At 30.3% G+C, this 23149-nt stretch overlaps 1 protein-coding gene across 4 annotated transcripts in view; it reads left to right on the forward strand.

Annotated features, from left to right (window-relative positions):
• The first annotated feature begins 1573 nt into the window (after nucleotides 1-1573).
• Nucleotides 1574-23149, forward strand: part of LOC103576719 (G protein-activated inward rectifier potassium channel 3) — a 111963-nt gene continuing 90387 nt past the window's right edge. The window contains exon 1 of one of the 4 annotated variants that reach the window (XM_053736939.1): nucleotides 1574-2551. The gene's annotated coding sequence lies outside the window, so the exon portion shown is untranslated. Of the gene's footprint in view, nucleotides 2552-15534; nucleotides 15620-20062; nucleotides 20229-23149 lie in introns of those variants that run through there. The other 3 variants (XM_053736941.1, XM_053736940.1, XM_053736942.1) reach the window with 3 other exon arrangements.

Below are 23149 nucleotides of genomic sequence, written 5' to 3' on the forward strand. Positions count from 1 at the left end.
AACTGTCGTTACGTTTTCTTTTTTATCCTTAATGATATTTTCGGTATATCATTTAAAAAAATGAAGTTACTTATTTTATGCTCACGCTAATGTTTTCATCTAAAATGTCTGGAATCTATTATCGAGTTTATCGATTACTTTGGCCCCAGAAATATTCGACATTTAGTTGTTATTTTAACAAATTTTTAAAAATTCATTCTATGATTGTTTCATTTTAATAAATAGATGATAGAAAACTATGACTCGGAAATCACATCAGCATTGCGTAAAATACTGACTTGTCACTGATGGAAAGATATGATTTAAGAGTGGCATCCATATTACGTATAACCGTGATTTTGCTAATGACACAAATGTATGATTTAAAAATTATGTCATTATGATATACAATAATGACTTGATTACTACGTAACAATGTGATGTAGATTTTAAGTGAAGCGTACGTAATACATAAGTCATAACTGTGACGTCATACAAGAGTCATGCTTACATCAATATTATGTCAAGTTTTTACATCATATTAAAGTCATGTAGAACGTCAGATTGACAACAAATTTACATAAGATGCTGTGAAATTTCTATGACCTACGTATCACGTCAAAATAAGGCCATGTGTTCACTGGGTAAAACATATAAAAGTTTCAATTCAACATTAGTAGGTTCGTCGAATAGCCAGCGTTCAGACCCAGCAATCAGAAGGACGACAGTTCGCGCCCAGAGCCCAGCAGAATTTTCACCGAGTTTTTCTCAGATCATTTACCGCACTTGAATAGTTTAAACGTGAATGTTCACAAACTATAGTACTTAAATAATAATAAAATTTTTTTTAAATAAAATTTATTTATTTTTTCGATGCATGGGCCAGATCTGGCAAGAAAGCATGGATCAGGGCTGGCAATTAGGCTTGGTACGATGTTATCATTCCAGACTTTTACCAAGGCTGGAACAAAGCTGGCTTACAAACTTGGCCAAGAGTTCAACATAGTTGAACCAAGCCTGGGCCCGTCGTACTTTCCTGTCTGGGACAATGCTCGAAACCATTCAAAATTCTTGAGCTACATTTAAGCATTTAAATTTTGAGTTGAAATTTTCAGCGTAGTCATGATTTCACAAATATAAACTATTTCTGCCACGAGAAAGAAAAAATTTAGAAACAAAAAATCCGACTTTCAATCATTTTTGATATTTTTAAAATTCGTTAGTGACCTCTTGAAAATATTTTATCTAGCTAATTTTTGGAGAGACTTCTTAACATATCTTAAACCAACAAATTTTCGTAAGAGACAAAAAAAAATTGTCGGTTTTTTTTTTTGTCATCCTAATGAGGATACATAATCACGTGTATAGTCAGTCGTATGCGTCAATAGTTTTTTTTATGGCGAGTTTCTAACGTGTTTTGATTTTCATTTTATATTAAATTTTACTGCTCTCAGGAGAATTCAAAATTTTTAAATCTTCTAAGAAATCTACCTTCTATTTTGGCTGCCAGATGACATTTATTTTTTTTTTCTATTAACCAATTGAAAGCAATTGAAAAGAGAGATTGAAAGTTTAGACTGCTATTCTCCTATCATTTCAATAATACTAATTCAACTGAAATTTTTCGATAGTCAGCATTTTCTTTTTTATTTCAGAGGAATAAAATTATCCACCCATTTTTTTGACGAGTCTATTAAAACAAATCTTTTTCTATTTATTTCTTATTTTAGTCCATTGATTTAACTTTATTAGAGACTCATGATAGTATCGTTTATTGTAGATTGAACATTAATTGAAGACTGAAGGGAGTTTTTTCTCTTATACTAATGAACCCAACATAGAATTAGTCTAAATTTATTTCAGTCGGAAACCTGATATCTCTTTTAAGGTATTATCAACTTAGTTTAATAAATTGTGACAAAAAAGTAATCTTCATTTATAACATTAGTTTAGTGCTTACATAATAATAGCACATGTACAGATATTATTTTAAAGTTATTCAAATTTTTTTCTTAATGATGTGAAATACTGAGCCGGTTAAATAATCATTAAGGCTTGTAATTTTGAATTCAACCGTGCAACAAGTGGTGTTAAAGTGAAAGAAAATGTGTGTAAGCAAGGTAGTATAGTAGTAGGGATAAAGGCGAGTATAGATTGTACGGTGCCACCGTAGAATTACGTAGACACTATTATACGCGCAAATATCTATCTACATAAGTGTGTATCATATTGCAGAAGTTTTATAAGTGAAGTGAAAAAAAATTAAATGCTACATTTTTTAGCATTCAGCTATATATTAGCGCAACCATCGTCTAAATAAAAATATAATAACAATAATAATACAATCATCATCAATTAACATTAAACTGGAAGTATGTGTAACCATCTGTGGGTGAATCAGTGACTCTCATATCTACCGAAGTTTTTTGTTCTATAAGTGGTCGAATCAGTAGGAATCTGTGCGGGGAAAATAAATCAATTTATGAATTTTCCGCGAAAATCTGATGTATCTTAAAATTTTAATTATCACCTACAAAATAAAAATATTTTATCATTAAATATTTTATTTCAAGTGAGTAGTATATCCTTTCCAAATCATTTATACGATAATTATAATATACTGAACGAAAACAAACGAAACTGAAGATTCAGCTATACTTATTATGAAAAAAAGAAAATGAAACTACAAATATGATTCAATAATTTATTTTTTTGACTTGAGTAAAAATGATTATTTTATAAATGGAAGAAACAAAAGTTTATCAATTCTTAATTCATAATAGCAAATAGTAAGGTAGAGAAAAGTAATTTTGTACTCAACATGTTAAAAGTTCAAATTATTGGATTTTATTGGTGGTATCAGGAGTCTTTACTAAGTACTTTTGCTTTCTTTTTAACTTCCCGCTAAGAAAATCGACGTTTTTCAAAAATTTCGGGAAGTTATTGTTTTCACCCCGATTTTCGAAAATCGAGTTTTCATCAGATGTCGACGTTTCGAGGTCCTAGGAAGGAAATCACCTTTCCTAAAAATTTCAGATTATTTGATCGAATAGACTCGAAAATATTTGCGAATTACGAAAAAAAAAAAATTTTTTTTATTGATTTCTCAAAAACGACTAATACGATCGACTTCAAAATCTAATCAGCTCTAGTAATCAATAAAACGCGTCGATTGCCACCTCAAACATCAAAATCGGATAATTCGTTCGAGAGTTATCGCGGGAGAAAGAAATGGTGAAAAACGGTTTTTTCTAAATATTTTCGAAACGACTGACGCGATTGATTTCAAATTTTAATCAGCTCTAGAATTCATTAAAACGCGCCGATTGCCACGTCAACTATCAAAATCGATTGATTAGTTCAAAAGATATCGGCGTTGAAACGTTAAAAAAATAACATTTTATGTTATTTTTTCCAGATAAATCATAATATAACGTACTAAAATGTGCCTGATATCATACCAACTCATGTTTTTTATTGTTTCTTTTGATCATATAATGTCATTGAACTTGGTTTTTAGTTTAAATCATATTATCAACAAAAAAATCGATAAAACGTAGTTTTTAATATTTTTATCGGATATTTCATATTTTATTGTTTCTTACATGAGTCAAAACTTATTTAAATCTTGATTTTGATCCCTGACATTGATTTCTGCCTCAATACACTTATTTTACTGAACATAATCAGGAACTAAATTTTAAAAACCGCTTCATTGATGATTTTCGATTCTTGAATTTTCAAACTTCAGCATAACAGGTAACTTGTTAGAGCTTGAAAAGATCGTAAAAAAAACAATTGCATGTGATAGCATTTTTGAGCTCGAAAATATATCTACACTAATGTTTTCGAGCTCTTGAGGTCGAAAACAGCGGGAAGTTTTGGGGCTGGCCCGCAGGGATCAACCGACGCCCAGATTTTTTTCTGTGCAACTGAAGATAATGTTGTGCACTAATATATATATATATATATATATATATATATGTATATATATATATATATATATATATATATATATATATATTAGGGTGTCCCAAAAAAAAAACAAATATATTTTTTTAACCTCTTATGGGCTCAAAAGTTACTTTATATTATAAAAAAAACCTCACTAAATTTCAGCCAAATATCTTTAAAATCAAGCTATCACAAAGGGGATGTCCCCTTTCCCATGTCACGATTGGAGATCGTGATGGGCGTAGGTACGATATTCGTATAAAGTATAGTGAATAAAAAGGTACTTACATTGATCAAGGACCGATCCTATGACCTGGGCTCACGTGACCAAATGCTCAGTTTATTCTATTTTATATTTAATTCGCGCCCACACAATATTGTTGAAGACAATATTGATAAAACCCAAAACGATTTCCAATTTATTATGTGACTGATCTAATTTCACAATCAAACGTCGAGCGGTAAACGTAAGATTGTGTACCCCCTACTGTGAACTATCGGTCTGAGCGGCTAGACAGGTAGTAAAATAAGGGATAAAGGAAGGTGGGTTGCCGAAAAGCCTCGTGAAGCTATTATCTCGTTGTTAAAGTAAAATTGTCTGATAAATAATGTTTTTCAAATGTTTTATGTTAACGAGTATTTATTTATTAAATGACTCAATATTCTCAAAATACAAAAGGGGTTACAAATGGCAATATTAAGAATAGTAAATATAAAAGCAAATGTTTCATGCATATGGGTTAGAATTATTACAGAGTATATAAAAATAATAATACCAAACAATGGTTACAATATTCAAAAACTTACCCTAAACAGGTTTTGGTGAGGTGTCAAGACTGTCAGCAGTTACACAGGACACTTATTCACGACGCGTTCTCGCGGTCAATTAATGTGATTTTAAATTTATTGAATTATTTATTTATTTAGTCTACCTTGTTGTATAAGCTTCAATGGTTATGCGTTTTTTAAATCTCTGTAGGTTAAATTAAAATGAAGGTCTTCGCGCTTTTCGCGGTAAAATAATTTCAATGTATTCAAATTCTTCGCGTCTTCGCGGTAATATAAATTTATAAAATCTTCGCGTATTTTTCGCGGAAAAAAATATATTTCTAAATATTATTCAAATTCTTCGCCTTTTCGCGGTAAAATATTCTTTAAAATCTTCGCATTTATCGCGGTAAAATATTCTTTGATTCTCCACGTTTCTCGTGGTATATTTCAATATAAAAATAATAAAATGAATGAAATTAAATGGATTATAATAAGATGAAGATAATCAATGCTGTACCGGTGCTAAACGGTTGATATTAGTTCACGACTTACAACGATCAAGGACCAATCGTACGATCTGGGCTCACGTGATCGGATGCTATACGCTAATATCGCGTTGATTATGCTTCTGAAGCTAGTAGAAAATAATATACCGATTATACGAGTGCTTACGACGATCAAGGACCGATCCAATGATCTGGGCTCACGTGACCGAATGCTCAATCGGGATATCAATCCTCTAGCCACGAACACCGTCAAGTGTCCGGAGTTCGGTAAGGTTCAGAGTTTGATTCCCAAAAGAACTAATGAGCTAAAGTCCATGGTCTTTTTATATGATCCTCGCATATGAAAAGTGGTGGTAACCAGTTTCCCATACGAGAGGACTCGGACTCGCCCGAAAGTTCTAGGCCCATGCACACGTGTGATCCCTGGGAAACAGATTTTGACTATTAAAGTAGGCTGATGACCTGGCGTCACTCTGTCGCTGAGCATGCTCGTGTAGGAAACCATAAATTTGGAGATTTCCATTAGCTTTCTCTAATTTCCAAGAATCACATGCAGGTGCGCATGAGTTGGGTGGTCTATAATTTTAAGATGAAAAATCAAAGAATATCACCGCTTCTATGCTTAGATTAGTTAAATGGGAACGGATACATAAATTTCAAAAGTACATTAAGTAAAAATGATGAAATTTCCAGAAAGAGAAGATATAAAATACGCGTGGTCCATTAGTACAATACGACTTAATTGTAAAGCGTTGACAACGCTCAGGTAGGTATATTTGTCCGGTACGACTTCTGGCGTCAGTAAGTTGGCGTTATACATAAAAAGGTTTACGTACAGGAGGTTTTAGTGTGTACTTATTTTGGAAGAGAGAGAAAAAAAATTAAAAATTTTTGAATGTAGCAGCCGTGACACCCATTTAAAATACAAGCGAAAATTTTTTATTTTAGTTTTTTGTTATTAAGACTATGAAAATTTTTTTTTTTTAAATTCCGCCTGGTATAATTTCGTAAGAATTTATATTTTCTACAAAAAATTACGAATGCATTATGTACGTCAAAAGAACTAGGAAAAGTTACGGGGCTTCAAAGATCGACAAAAATTTAGTTTTCTCAGTATTAAATTATTTTTTGTTATTTTTCATTGTTATTCTATCAAAAAAAAATTTTTTCTTAATTTTGACAAGTCGGTCTTGCAGGAAATTTAATTTCCTACAAAAAATATATGATATCGTACATACGTCAAATGAATGAGAAAAAAGTTACAGGCCTTTAAATGTTAACAAAAAATCAATTTTAAAAAAATTTTAATTTTTTGAACTTAAATGTCAACGCAAAGTGAACTAGATTTTTCGTTTACATTTAAAGCCCTGTAACTTGTTCCCAGTTTGTTTGCCGTGCGTGATGAATCAACCTTCTTTTGTAGAAAATTTAATTTCTTACGAAATTTAGTTGTTGTATTTCCTTATAACTCAATTATTGTCGTTTCAGTAAAACATAACTTTTGGATAACCAAAAATATATAGATCAATCTTAAACAATAATATTTGGTAAGTTTGGAATAAGCGAAAAAACCTAAAAATTGAATTCAAAAATAAAAAAGTATGTAAATAACTTATCATTTTTATTTCTCGGGTTATATCTTCTTTCATTGTGATACAAATTGATGGTGAAAAAATCGAGAAGCTTTATTATTAATATTTAAGGGTCGCTCGAAAACGTCCAAAAGATAGCACTCAAAAACATTAAAAATTCTGACGGAGGTTTAAATATTTGAATTTTTGGCTTAAATTTCCAGCGCAGTCATGATTTTACAGATGTAAACTAATGCTCCCACGAGAAAAAAAAATTTTGAAAAAATAATCCGAAATTCAATCATTTTCGAAATTTTCAAAATTCGTGAGCGACCTCTCGAAAATTTTTTATCCTACCAAAAACAGATTCTCTGTATAACATCGCGCCAAGTACACGTTTAAAATTTTTTAAAAGTAAAAAAAAAAATTATTTTTTACAAAAAAAAAGTCAAATCGAAAAAATACCAAGTACCTAGTATGATGCAAAATCATAACAAACATTTTCATAATATTTCAAAAAAAAATTGTATAACAAAATTTCAATGTACTTGGTGTGCTAACAAAAGAGTAAAAAAAAGCATGGTTGATTTTACTACTAGAGATATTAAAATTTTTTTTAAAATCAAGATACATATCCTTGAAGGAAATTTAATGCTCTACAAAAAAAGTTTCTTAACATTTTTTACTAAATTCAATCCTTCCAAAGTTATTCAGGTTATTGAAGTGGTTTTGACTTAACTTCAACCTTGAATAACTTTTGAAGGAGTGAATTTAGCAAAAAATGTTAAGAAACCTTTCTTGTAGAGCATTAAACTTCCTTTAAAAACATGTGTTTTGACTAGGAAAAATTTTAATATTTCTAGTAGTTACAAAAATCCAAAATAGAAACAAAAAATTTAAAAAACAAATCAATATTTAAGGCACGGTTACAAGGAAACGGCTCGTTTTACGTCAATTTACTAAGAGAGATTTTTTGTAGGGAATTCAATTTTATTTAAGAATATACATTGCTCAAATTTTTCAGATAGATGATTTACGAGTTTTGTGCAATAAATGAAATTTCTGTCAAAAAACGAATAGTCGTAACGATACACCTCTTAATATCAATATTAAGGGCTCAAACTTACACTAATTTTTTTTTTTTGGTCATCAGAAATAATATTTTCATAGTATCGAAAGAAAAAAAAATAGTCGATATTTTTAGCCCAGTCTAATATATATGTATATATATATATATATATATATATATATATATATATATATATATATATATATATATATATATATATATATATATATATATATATATATATATATATATACATATGAGTCCTGAAGTAAAATATTATTCAACGAAAAAGATAACTATTCGAACTGAGCATGTTCATAATATATATTAAAATATTTTTTACTACAGCGTAGCTTGTATACACCGGTAGTTGGTACTAATTTCATGACCCTATCTGTGCTTCCTCTTCCTATCACTTTTTATAATCTAGAACAATATTCAATACGGTATTACAAATGATGAATAGTTTAATAGAGAATTGAATAGGCTACTATCCGATTTCATGTAATTATTGTATTTTTTTTTAATTCTGAAAAATTGAATATGAATAAAATTATAAAGTTATCGATGTGTTGATTGCGCGGAAAAAAAGCGTTTCGCCATCATAACAAAAGAAAAAGTATTGTACTAATTTGGTGTAATGACAAACATGATTGGCGTACGGTAACAGACCAATTTGATATAGTAACAAATGTATTTATGTCGTAATTAAGAAGTCGATTTGTTATGCGAACACATGATGTTAATTATAACAATATCATCGTATTTTAAAGCCGGGATTTGTTACTAAATAATCTTAGCTTATGAGTACAAAAATTTTTGCTAGTGCTACAAATTCATTCTGTTACTTTAACGAATTAGTATTTTTATTGGAACACAACAGTTTGATTACAGTTAAAAACTATTGATTGACTCAACAAAGAATTTTCTAGCATTACAAAAACATTATAATCCCTGCAAATGTTTCGTTATTCGTATATTAAGGCAGAATTTAGTTACCGTAAGTTATTAAGATTACTTGCGGTAACAAAATTAATTATTTTGTGGTCATGAAAATTTTTTCCTGGTGTTGATATAAAGTTTACGAATAAATTTAATATACGCCCAGGTCGAAAAATTTGATCTGATTTCAAACGAAGTGGACTACATTCGGAGTGAATGGTCAGTATTTTAACTAGTTAATCTGTTTTTGATTTTTTATAAAGATTTCGAGCTGTCATACCCTGATTAGAAAATACGTATAATGATAATTAAAAATGTTTTAATCGTCTTAAATTGTCAATTGATGATTAAAGAGGATTAAAAACGATTATATTTTTTATCGTTTTCAATCGTCATAAATCGTTTTTAATCTTCGTACCGGACCCGAAATTACAATATTATTTGACAATTAAAGGAGATTCATGATGATTAAAAATTTCAAATCGTCATAAATTGTCTTTAATCATAAAATAATATTGCCATTTCTGGTCCCACATAAAGATTAAAAACTATTCATGAGGATTTTGAATTTCAATCGTCATTGATCGTTTTAATCGTAAAATATTAAATTGTCTATTTTGACGATAAGAAACGATTAAATGTGGAAAACCTTGACAATTATGACGATTAAAGACAATTAATGATGATTAAATTGTTAATCGTTTTTAATCGTCACAAATCGTATTTCTAATCAGAGTGGATCTGTTTGAAAAAAAAATTGCGTTACGGCCTGTTCGGCATCAATGTCAGAAAGTCATCATTATGTTATCTGAAAAAAGATATCTTTTAGAGGCCTGACGAATTTTATCTTTTTGGCGGCTTTTTACGAATATCGCGGTTTATCGAAATCAAAAAAATAACTTTATACTAACTTCTGTAGATGTCCTTATGAGGTCAGAAAGATATCGTTCTGTTAACATTTGATCAGATCCTAAATTTATCAGCTGACGTTTAGTAATCATAAATTTTATGATTAGTTTAGTCTAACGTAAAAAATAGATATACGTGCTAAAAGTGTTTGATAAAAAACGTCCCTGAGAAAACCATTTGAAGAATTATCTACGAGCCAAAAAAATGGACGTTTACGTAAATTCTTTAATGATTCAATAAACAGTTCTAATCTCTAGGAGCCTCATATTATTGATCAATTGACCCGTTAAAAAATCATTGTAGTGTCTCAAGGTACAGAAAAAAACTTGTGTTCAGAATAGCCTACCGTGTGACACGTTATTGTGCCGCACGCTTATCCCTTATTCTCTCACCTATTTCTGTACACTTACACGCGCCGAAAAATCATCAGACCTGATGATGTATGATCATGCCTGAATATTCACCAGCCATGAGCATGTGTGATCATGCTTGGTCAGACATGATTATGCTTTCTAATGCATGATTACGCATGCTCATGGCTGGTGAATATTCAGGCACGATCGTGCTTGAGCAAGCATAATCATGTTTGACCAAGCATGATCAGGCCTGATTAAGCGCAATCTGTAGAATTACTAAGAAAAAATAAATATAACGATATTTCAATTTTAAATTAACTTGTTTTGTTAGTGTTGATGTATAGTTAATGCTTATTGGCTGAAAAGTACTATTGAAATTTTAATCATGACGGATCTCGAACCCATGACCATTGTGTAATAAAGCATGCCCGCTGTCCACTAGGCTGAGCTACCTCGTTCAGTTTACAATGATTCTTATATCTTTTTAGAACTCTGGTTGTAAAAAATAAAATATCATTTGAATTCAACCGTGATTTGGTTATTACATATTTTTTTAATAATGAATAAAAAGAATTCAAATTAAAAATTACAAGCAAATTTTTTGCATGGTCAGACATGACTTTGCAAAAATCATGCTTGATCGTGCATGATTCATGCCTGATCCATGCTTGGTCTTGCCTGAATCGTGCATTTTTTGAAAACTCAGGGTTGTAAAAAATAACATATCATTTGAGTTCAATCTTGATTTGGTTATTAGATTTTTTTAACTTTATAACAGGGGTATTGCTACTCTGGTCGTCCTTTTTTTAAGGGCGCCACTGGAAGTATTAAACGGACTTCCAGAACCGGATCTTAATGCTCAGGGTCGTTGTAATTTTATTTGTAAGAGAAGGAAGAGGAAGGATAATTTATAATTAGTTAACACTTTATTTAAAATAACAATTTTAACCTTTTATTTATTATATAAACCTTTTTAAACTTATACTTTTCAACTTATAACTTTATAATTTTATACCTTATACAATTTCGTCAACTATCTTTGACTATCACACACACACACACTTACGCGACTCAGTCCCCTAGACTATTATTACTCACACGAATTCCTTAATCTAATCCTCCACACGGTCAATTCGACCCTCTACGTGGCTAAAACCTAAAACTATTTCCCCGCGCGGTCCCCTGGACCCTCTAATCAATTAATTTACGTAATTATTTACAACCGCTGACATTTGCCGTTATCACAATCAATTGATAAATTAATTTAAGCCGATTTTACTCACTAACGTTTCATCGCCACTATCACAATACTTAAACTTGACTATCAATTTCCAATTTAACTTCCCGGCACATTTACTATAAATAAATTAATTGATTTCATTTCTTTTAATTATATTTAATTGATCAATTTATGATTTAAATTACTCTAATATCAATGATTAAATTATTGACTAGATCACAAATAATTTTCCGGCACGCGTTCTCTTAAATGGCTTGGAAAATTCTACGACGCAGTAAATCCGGCCATGTTGCCTGGATTTTTCTAGAAGCGTCAAGAACACTCGATTGTTTAGTGTCTGACTGACGAACTTATTTTCACGGTGATTAATTAATAATTAATAATTAATTTACCTAGTTTGGCCTAGACGCGACGATCAATTTACGGACACCACGTACGATTTTGTATGACTATTTATTATATTAATTCTGGCCCAGGCCTAAAATTAATTTTAATAAATATCTGCAACGATTTTATTTACAGCTACGACTTGTATCCTGTCCTCGTCTTGGTTCTGTCCCGTTGGTGTGTTTCTGGGTTGTCGATACTGGTCCACGTTGTCTTGTGTTCTTTTCCCTTTTTCTGTCACGGTACTTTCGCAATTTATACTCTTGATTTTATTACTCCAGTACCCGCTTATTCAGATTAATTAATACAGAGGTATTGAAGAATACCGGCCCGTGCCTAGTATTCTAATAATTAAGTTCTGGAGTTATCGCTTGGTTCCACAATAAGTAGCCAAGTCCGACTTAAATAGTGACTTGATGTTCGGATAATCAGCAGTCCTACACTTAGTTGATTGCTCGGTCCTACCGGCTCTCTGTGCATCTTGGTGGCAACCCGGTCCTGCCAGCTCTGTGTCGTTTCTGCTGCTGTCTTGCACTTTTAATAATTTCACTCGGTTGTCTTCAGTCAGTATCGGAAGTTTACATATTTTATGAAGTTTTAAAAAAATTGATAAAATTTTAACAAATTATACCGATGAAATTTGGTGAAATTTTATAAAGTTTCATAAAATTTTATGCAATTACATATAATTTTATAAAAGTTTATAAAATTTGAAAAAAACTTACGAAATTTTATCGGAAACTCTGGGATAATTCTATGAAATTTCATTGAAATTTATAAAATTTCATTAAAATTTATAAAATTTCATTAAAATTTATAAGATTTTACATAATTGTTATGAAGATCCTAAGAACTAAGTGGTATAAAATTTTATATATTTTTATACAATTTTATGAAATTATAAGAAGTCTTATGAAATATTATAAAATTCTATAAACCTTCGTGTAATTTTACATAATTGCAGTTTTGGCCTTACACGAAATCTTACAAAATTTCATGAAATTTCATTAAATTATCTAAAATTTTATGAAAATTATCTCTTGGTTTCTAATTAATTTTTAAAAATATTTTTACAATTTCATAGTTATGAACTAGTTCAATAAAACTACATAATTTCATGTAATTTTAAGAAATTTTAAAAATTAAAAAATAAATTTTTACAATACTCCTTCGGATCTTGGTAGTAAATTATCAAATTATCCTATTATCATATTATCATATTATTATTATATAGAAAAATAATCTTTTTTATACGCCCTCATGGCTCCCGGTACCAACGCCAGGAGCCATAAAGGCGTATAAAATATTTGATGTTTGGAAACAAATTTTTTTATCTCCCCTATAATTTTAAAATATAATTACGTTAATTCCTGAAAAAAAAAAAAATTTATACGCCTTTATAGCATTTGTAACGCGATATGTTATATACCTCATTATAAAATTATCAGTTCCTTGAAAATTATATAAAATTTCATAAAATCTTATAAAATTATATCAAATTTCGTATGAAAGTTTAAAACTCCATATCTCGATAAATATACTATCAGCAGTGGATAGCAGCAGAGACTTCAAATCGAAAGGACCTAGGTTCGAGCCTAGCAGTCACCAGGATTTTTTCGTAAATAGAAAATATAATTAGTTTGTTTCAGTAATGCCTTCATCCTTTAGATCAATGTGTAAGATCTAATTGCAATTTTTTTTTCAAAATCTAATATTTTTCCGAAAAATTAATGGTGATTGTAGAATTTCATGAAATTTTGTAAAATTTCGTAAATTTTTATGAAATTTTATCAGGCCATTTTCATCATCAAATTTTATAAAACTTTATGAATTTTGACGAAATTTAATCCGGCCATTTTCAGCATAAAATTTCATGAAATTTCATTAGTGAAATTTTATGAAATGTTATAAAATTTCATGAAAAAATTTTTTCCCGGGATATTATATGATGATCGAAAAAAACCATAAGCAGGAAAAGTTGGTATGATTTTAGACACGTTTTGGTACACTATATTATGATTTATCTAGAAAAAGTAACATAAAATGTTATTTTTTTAACTTTTCAACACCGATATCTTTTGAACTAATTAACCGGTTTTTTAGGATAGCAATCGGCGCGTTTTATTGAATTACAGAGCTGATTAAAATTTGAAATCGATCGCTTCAGTCGTTTCGAAAATATCTGGGAAAAACAATTTTTGACCATTTCTTTCTCCAACGATATCTCGCAAACGAAAGAACTGACTTCGATACTTGAGGCGGCAATCGTCGTATTTTATTGAGTTCTAGAGCTGATTAGATTTTGGAATTGTCCGGTTAAGTTATTTCAAAGATATTCGCAAATAACTGATTTTTACCATTTCTTTCTCCCGTGATATCTCTCGAAAAATTCAACCGATTGAAATGGCTAAGGTGGCAATCGACGCGTTTTATCAAATTCTAGAGCTGATGAGATTTTGAAGTCGATCGTTTGAGTTGTTTTTGAGAAATCACTAAAAAACTAAAAAAAAAAAATTTATTTTTTTCGTAATTCGCAAATATTTTCGAGTCTACTCGATCAAATGGTCTGAAATTTTCAGATAGCAATTTTTTTTTCAATACAAATTTCGACTAAGGTACCCGCGATAATTTTAAGTGCTGTTGAGCAAAGCAATCTCGTCTTCTGATTCTTAAAAAGTATTGTTGCTATATTTAAGTGATGATCCATCTCTAATACCAATTTTATTGAGTATAGTTAAACTATTTCAGTTTGTTTAACCCGTAGGCTTTATTACCCTACTGTAGTAAAATATAGCCTATTCGTATGGTTTTTGTAAAAGTATAATTTTTTGGTTGTTTATGGTAAAAATTATCATTACTTCACGACATTTTATGGTTAATGTATTGAAATAAAGATTAATGATACATTTCGATAATTAAATGCAATGTTTTCGATTTTATTAAAAATCTCCCTTAGCTAGGTCTTATTACCCGCCGGTACCTTACATCTAATTAAAAAATAGATTTTAAATCAACCGTTGAAGATGTTATTGAAATTTTGAGGATTTACTTCGAAGATTTATTAAGTCAAAAATATTTTTTCTTTATTCGAGATTTAAAATCCAAGGAATTTTTTTACTTCTCTCAAGAAAATGTTGATTTTCATTCCATGTCCTCAAAATTTTCTTGGCTCAAGAAAAATTACTTTGAGCCAAATAATTTTTTTTTGTGTATCTCTTTCTAACGGAGTACCTGGACTTGGTGATTATTTATGTTCATATATGATGCATGTATGTCCACATAGAAGTATATAAGAGCACACACTTTTATGTAGATTTATATGTATCATATCTGATTACATAACAGTCATATATGATCATATATTTTTTTCCCGGAAAAAGTTTTGTTGACCTTAGTTATTCAAAAATTTTTGAACGATATGGTCCATTCGTTACAATATTTGGAAATGATCAGGTTTTCTTAGTTATTAATTTTAATGAAAAATTCAGTTGCCTCACTCATACTTACATTACTTACTTATGAAAATTCGTTAATAATATGCATTCAACATATAATATCAAATTCAGAAGGCATAATAAATGAGCTCATTTTACTACCTATCACGACGTATGTAAGTGGATATGTATAATACAAAGAAGACTCGTACTGATGCCCGTGCATTGTGCCAATGATCTCAAGGACGTTCGCATAAAAGACTCATTTAATATATAGGTACAACTAGCTTCTAGTGACGAGCCTTTTGCATCGTTGACTATAAACGCTTACTCCCACTTTGAAAACTAAATACTATAATATACATTAGTATAACAGCATGTCATTGATGTGAATTCTAACAGTCGTGAAATCTAGTCCTCTCTGTACGTTGAATGTCAGTGATAAAAAAATTAAAATGTATAATTATAGGAAATTATTTTATTACTTTTTAAATTAAATAGGTATAATTTTCATTTTTATTTTTTTTTTAAATATTAAATATATGATGTACAGTTTTATAATATTCCCATAAAATTCTAATTCAAGAGGATGGAATTAACTGCTAGAAATATCATTTTATAAATTTTCATCACTCGAATTAGTATTTGTGATTTAAATACTATTACTTGTTTGATAAAGTACTATCGCAGCATATTTATTATATTATTCGATGTTTACCTTTTTTAATTGTATCCAACACAATGATGTATTCTTACCAAGTATACCTCTTCACTTATTCAAGTTCATGACTCAAAATAAAGTCTACAAGTTCACATAATTGTTTTTACATAAATGACATTGAAAATTTTCATCCTGGAACCAGGAATAGTTTCGAGTTTCGGCAATACTTAAAGGATAGAAGAAAATATTCATATTAAAAAAAAATTCTAGTAGCGAAAATAAGACTTTATTTGTACTCAAATAAACGAAATTTTTATCACTATGGTTAATAAATCTATGGATTTACGAATTTGAACCAAAAAATCTTATCAAACGCCGTCTGCCTTTTATAGGCACAATATACGATCTAATAATTTATTGTGAAAAAATAATATAGGAGAGACTGGGGACACAGTTCAACTAAATAGTTTTTTTTTTACTAAAATTTATTAGTTATTCCATGTTTTGCTGATCAGAAAAAGGTCGCACGAATAGGCGACCTCGAACAAAATAACCTTGGCAGGTTATTTTGTCGAGGTTATTTTGTGTTAGAGTAGCTTGTTACAAAACCCACAAAAATTGGATTTAAAAAACAACCCTAAATGTTTAGATAGTTTTCAAAATACTGTAACTTAATGAAAAATAGTCATAGAACATAAAAAGTCAAATTTAAGCTTAAAGTTTCTAGTTTTTAGACTTTGAGGTCAAATGTATTTATCACTGATTGTTTTTGAATGATCATGAAAAAATCGGAGGTAGAAAAATTTTTTTTTACCTTTCAAATAATACATGGCCTTCAATAATTTTAAACTTCCCGCAAAAGAAATTGAAAATACTCAAAAATTCGAGAAGTTATTAGTTTCATCCCGATTTTCGGAAATCGAGTATTCATCACATGTCAACGTTTTGAGGTTTTAGGAAGCTATTCCGACCGAATTCCGAATGATGTCCGAGTGTCTGTATGAATGTGTGTATGTAAACTTTTTATAACTTTTGCACTAATTAACCGCTTTGGATGCTTTTTCCGGCAATCGAAAGAGTTTGTCAGCCGTTAACTTTTCTGAAAATTTCAGATCAATTGATAAAACAGACTCAAAGATATTAAAAAATTACAAAAAAAGAAAGGTTTTTTTTAATTTCTTTGAGACGACTTGAACGATAGGGCTCAACCATTTCAATCGGCTCATTCGTTAGAGCGATTATCGTAGAAGAAAGAAATGGTCCAAAAAGGTTTTTCGTGAATATCTTTTAAACGATGTTACGATCTCATCGTAATATATGCACCTATTTTTTCTTTCCCTTTTTCTTTTGGACATCAACAGATTCCGGGGTTCGCCTATCCTATTTTCTCACTTACCTTTAATCTAGTTAAATTATTGGAATTCCTGTAATCCACACTTCTAATTGGTCTACCAGACCCTCGAAAGGGTTCTGAACCCCGTGATGATTCTCCGGCGATTGAATTCGTCGGGCCTTAAGTTGCTTGTACAATATCTCAGGTCCTGGGTTGTTGGAAATGACACGTGGTTTCCTGGGTTTCGAAATATCCACTTCGTCCGATAAGATTGAATTGGAAGATTGCCCGGGTATTGGAAGGTCGTCTGATTCCAATACCGAGTCTCAATCAACGGACGGTGACAAATTCGCCCGTTCACGTAATCAGCGTGAATTTTCTGCAGTTAGAATCGTAAACCCGAGCAACGAGATTTTTTTATCATTCACATCAAAGACTTGCCGAAGGATTGGTGCCACCCTGATAGCCAAGTTGGCCGCTAAAGTTGGCATTTTCATAAGTTGACGGCAACTTTCCAAGAAACTTGTCGACAACATTCAGCTCGTGTAACTGTTGCCTACTAGTTGCTCAGAACCTTGGCGACAGGTTGCGGCAGTAGATTGTCAACAAGTTGCTGAGCAACTTGTAGCCAATTGTTGTTAATTATTATTTTTTGAATCAACGTAATATATATATATATATATATATATATATATATATATATATATATATATATACATACATATATATTAATACATACATAAACTTTTAACCATATGTATTTCCTGACTCAGCTCGTCGAGCTGAGTTTAAAGGTAGCAAAATTTTCCGAAAATTCCATCATTAAGATAAATACAATAGTTAGATTTTATGAAATCTACTAAACATGATCAATTTCTGTATTTTAGGATTAAAGTTATTGATTATAATTTTTAAAAAGTTTTAGAAACCTTACGTTATCGTATTTTAGGGAATTTTTCATGTTATCCTAAAATAAATTTAAAAAATAATAATCAATAATTTAAATTTTACTTGTATCATTATTGTGTTTTACAAAACTCTAGTTGGCGCATAAACTTTCTTTTTACTATAACTCTACCCCTTTATTTTTGTTGCTGTAGCCCGATTCGTGCTTCTACTGTACTGCACCATTATGATGATTCCCTACTACCTTCTTTGTAATGCAGGTGCAGTGGCGTAGGAAAACCATAGAGACAACCTTGTTAGTACAATTTGGTTTAGGCGAAGCTCCAGTGATCAATGAAATTTCCATTTTACGGATCACTGGATCTCCATCCCGCGCCTAACGGTCAGAGACGTTCGTTCGAACCCAATTTGTGGCTATGCGGTAACCCAACCAAGTAGCAATCATGCTCGATGCTACTTAACTTTAGTGATTACCCTAGTCACGCGCGTGCCAAACGACGGCCTCTTAACTTAAAAAATAATTTTATTAAATCAAACCATCTATCAAAGCCATAACTTATTACAAGTTATAAATTAATTTTGACTTTTTGATAAGATTATATTTTTTATGTGATTTTTTGGGTTACAATATTTATATTCAATAAATTTCATCTGCAGTCGAATCAAAAAAAAAGAATATCATCGATTTTGTTTTCAACTTGATTATAAGCTTGTAAATATGCAAATCCATCTTGAAATTACTACTGCAATTATTATTTGAAAAATGAACTCCATGGTACTATAACGTATACCGTATTATAATTCGCGACGGAGACGCAAATGTGTCCAGTAAACCATATGTGGTCACTCACGAGTATCCAAAAAATTAAGGAACAATAAGGAAAAGATCCAGGAAAATATAAATATTAAATTATTCCCCGACAGCTGTTGGTTTCTACTGATTTACTACATGAAAAAATAAAATAATCCTCACTTGGTTACAATATATGATTAACTTAAGACAATAATCAATAATATTTGGCTATTTTGTCGTAAACGATTCAAATTAATATAATTTTTACCCTGGGGGTTAAATTCATAAACAAAATACTTCTAATCCGACTAGTGTATGAATTCCATATAATAAAAAATATAATTCGATTAATAAACATTAATACATTTTAATTTAAACAGAAAAAACAGATCATCTCATTTGAATTAATTTAAATAATAAAATAATAACAATAATTTTAGGCTGCTTGACCTCTCAACACGTTTGAGAGAGAAAAAGATACGAGACTACCCTCACTCACACTCAAATAAAATAAATTCTTTTATGACAGTAATAAATTGTATAGTAATTATTAATGTTTCGTCTAGCAGTAAAAATAATTTGTTAATATTTTAACATATTTTATTTATAAGAATATTTGTTAACTAAAAACTTTTATTATTAGAAAAACTTTAGCACTAGAAAATAATCTTAGGCCGTTTATGGTCATAAGCCTATTTTCTTTTCTTTAAGCTATTCAATATTCTTTTAAATAGTTTTCTCTTTAGAATTTGCTGTAGCTCATTTAAAGCTAAACCTTTCAGTCTAAAATTTTAACTACTATCGTAAATTTAGGGATTGAGTATCCTTGAGTTTATTTTTTTATTATCTTTTTATTGCATCGGACGACGAATATTTTTCTAATCTATGAGGAAATTTTTTCTGTCAACCATGTGCATAACAGCTGTTTTTTAACTTACTCTCTCTCTACCTTCAAATTATTTCTTTACGCCTACAATTTTCAACTACTAATAATTTCGCACAAATAACGTTACCACACCTATCGACCCTTTCCTCTTTTCCTCAAATTGTAACCTCTGACTATATCACTTAAAACAAAATACGACAGTCAGTCATCTACTCACAAGACAACTATATCATCCATTTATCAACTATCTATCTATCGACAATTTATCAACTATCTATCTATCGACAATATATCAACTATCTATCTATCGACAATTTATCAATTATCTATCAATCAATAATTATTTTTAACATGCCAAAAAAGTGTGTAATTTTACATTATTAATTAGTATTTGTCAATAAATCATTAAGAGTAAAAATTACTAATGTGTCTTCAAAAACAACAATTCAATTGAAATATCCTCACTCCAGTAAATTGTAGTAAGGAGCTAAACAATTAATAATAAATTAATTAATTTTATCGACCGCTGAGGTAAATGATATAAATTAAATAATGCAAATCAATAATTTTAAATAAAATTTCATAAAATGATAACAATAATAACGTAATGATTTCTCATAAATATTTTACATAAATAATATAAGAATAAGTTAAACGATTATAAAAATAATCCGGGAATTTTCATCCGGATGATGATGTCAGTAATTGAGGAATTTTTCCCCTCAAGTACAGTAAGCTCAAAAAAAAAAAATGTATGGCGTCTAACTACCGCCGGCTGATTTGTTATAGATGTATTTATCTATATACTAAATGCAAGAATTTACAAACAAAAAAAGTAGGATATCTCTATGTATATCTTCAATTTCTAATTATAATCAATAATTAAACAAATGACATTAGCAATAAGTTTTTTAAATTATTTATATTATCATATATATCATTCAGTGTAATGATTATAAATCCATAGTAATATTCACCTGTGTGCTAGTCACACATGTGAATTTTTCCACCGTGGCGACCAACGACTACCGGGGGTAATCAAGTGAAAATGTGAAGAGGATTGCAAAGTACTTACTCGGTGATGCTTTCAAAAAAAGATTAAATAATCCAATCCCAAAAATCACGTGACAAAGTCACTCGGTGAATTTACAATTTAACTCAATTTTTAAGTAACGAAAAGAAACGTATTAAAACGTATAAGTAAACAGCACCTACTCGCCACAATACACCTATCTTTCTCTTTAGTTATTCGCCCATCCACCTGTTAGTTACCCACGTGGCACAATAATCGACCTTAATTATTATTATTATTATTTTTCCTAGCCCTGGGCCTGACTTTTAAATTAAACAAATAAAATATAAAAATGCTTTTGCTGATCTGAATGATATATATATAATTAATTAGATATAAAAAAAATTAAAACAACGGGACCGTTAGGTCTACCTTCGTTTGACGGGAGGCCGATTCCTCACCCTTTTGGGCATACTCGCGCTGTGTAACTCTATTTGTATATTATGACCCTACCATATATTATAAAAGCGAAATATGAGCATAAGGTAACATTAGCCTACCCATTAGGCATGCAATAGATGTGGATGCCTCACCAACAGTCACCACGAGTCCGACTTCACTTAGACCCAAACACTCCTTCTATCTCAGGCAATAAAGAGACTCTGGTCGAAGTGGGGCTCGGAATGGGTCCACCATAGCACCAATTTCCTGAATTGGTCTACAGATTGCTCATGGTCAGTGGTGGGACGCAATTGCTCCCCACACCCATACGGGGTTTCTCAACTTATAAGCACTAAGAATTTGAGACAAGCTATTATACACATTTTCCCTCATCCATCACCTAGTGTTCTCTTATCTCCGGGCTTTTTTAAGGACGCCATTGATGTTTTAAGACACAAAAATGGCGGTGATAGATCCACTCGAGAGTTAATTAAATATATGTAATATTTATTTATCCAAAGTTTGTATTTTTAAACTATATAGTAAATTAAATAATAAATATTTTAAATCATAAAATTAACATCGCCAGTATAGACCAAGTATTTTTGTAGAACAATAAACATGACCCTGAAGTTAGTCCACATCCAACATTTTTTAAATAAAAAATTTCCTAACTTTAAGAGAAAAAATTTTTTTTAGATTTAAAAAAAAATACTCGTGTTTATTTTTCCAAAATTAAGACGAGTATTTTTTTAGTTTGATGAAAAAATAATTATCCTCGTTATAATTTAAACATTAAAATGTTTGCCAGCCCCAAAACTTCCCGCTGTTTTCGACCTCAAAGAGCTCGAAAACATTAGTGTAGATTTATTTTCGAGCTCTTCGAGCTCGGAAATGCTATCACTTGCAATTGTTTTTTTACGATCTTTTCAAGCTCTAACAAGTTACCTGTTATGCTGAAGTTTGAAAATTTAAGAATCGAAAATCATCAATGAAGCGGTTTTTTAAATTTAGTTCCTGATTATGTTCAGTAAAATAAGTGTATTGAGGCAGAAATCAATGTCGGGGATCAAAATCAAGATTTAAATAAGTTTTGACTCATGTAAGAAACAATAAAATATGAAATATCCGATAAAAATATTAAAAACTACGTTTTATCGATTTTTTTGTTGATAATATGATTTAAACTAAAAACCAAGTTCGATGACATTGTATGATCAAAAGAAACCATAAAAAAGATGAGTTGGTATGATATCAGGCACATTTTAGTACGTTATATTCTGATTTATCCGGAACAAATAACATACAATGTTATTTTTTTAACTTTTCAACGCCGATATCTTTTGAACTAATCAATCGATTTTGATAGTTAACGTGGCAATCGGCGCGTTTTATTGAGTTCTAGAGCTGATTAAAATTTGAAATCGCGTCAGTGGTTTCGAAAATATTTAGAAAAAACCGTTTTTCACCATTTCTTTCTCCCGCGATAACTCTCGAACGAATTATCCGATTTTGATGTTTGAGGTGGCAATCGACGCGTTTTATTGAGTAATAGGGCTGATTAGATTTTGAAGTCGATCGTAAAAGTCGTTTTTGAGAAATCAATGAAAAACTGAAAAAAAAATTTTTTTTTTTTTTCGTAATTCGCAAATATTTTCGAGTCTACTAGATCAATTAATCTGAAATTTTCACGAAAGTTGATGGCCAACAAGCTCTTTCGATTGCCACCTCAACCATCCAAATCGATTCATAAGTTCAAAAGTTACAAAGAGTACATACACACACACACACACACACACACACACACACACACACACACACACACACACACACACACACACATACATACACTCGGACATCATTCTGAAAATAGTCAGAATAGCTTCCTAGGACCTCAAAACGTCGACATCTGAGGAAAACTCGATTTTCGAAAATCGGGGTGAAAAAAATAACTTACCGAAATTTTTGAAAATCGTCGATTTTCTCAGCGGGAAGTTAA

This window comes from Microplitis demolitor, chromosome 2 (genome assembly GCF_026212275.2).
Source record: "Microplitis demolitor isolate Queensland-Clemson2020A chromosome 2, iyMicDemo2.1a, whole genome shotgun sequence".
NCBI lineage: Eukaryota > Metazoa > Arthropoda > Insecta > Hymenoptera > Braconidae > Microplitis > Microplitis demolitor.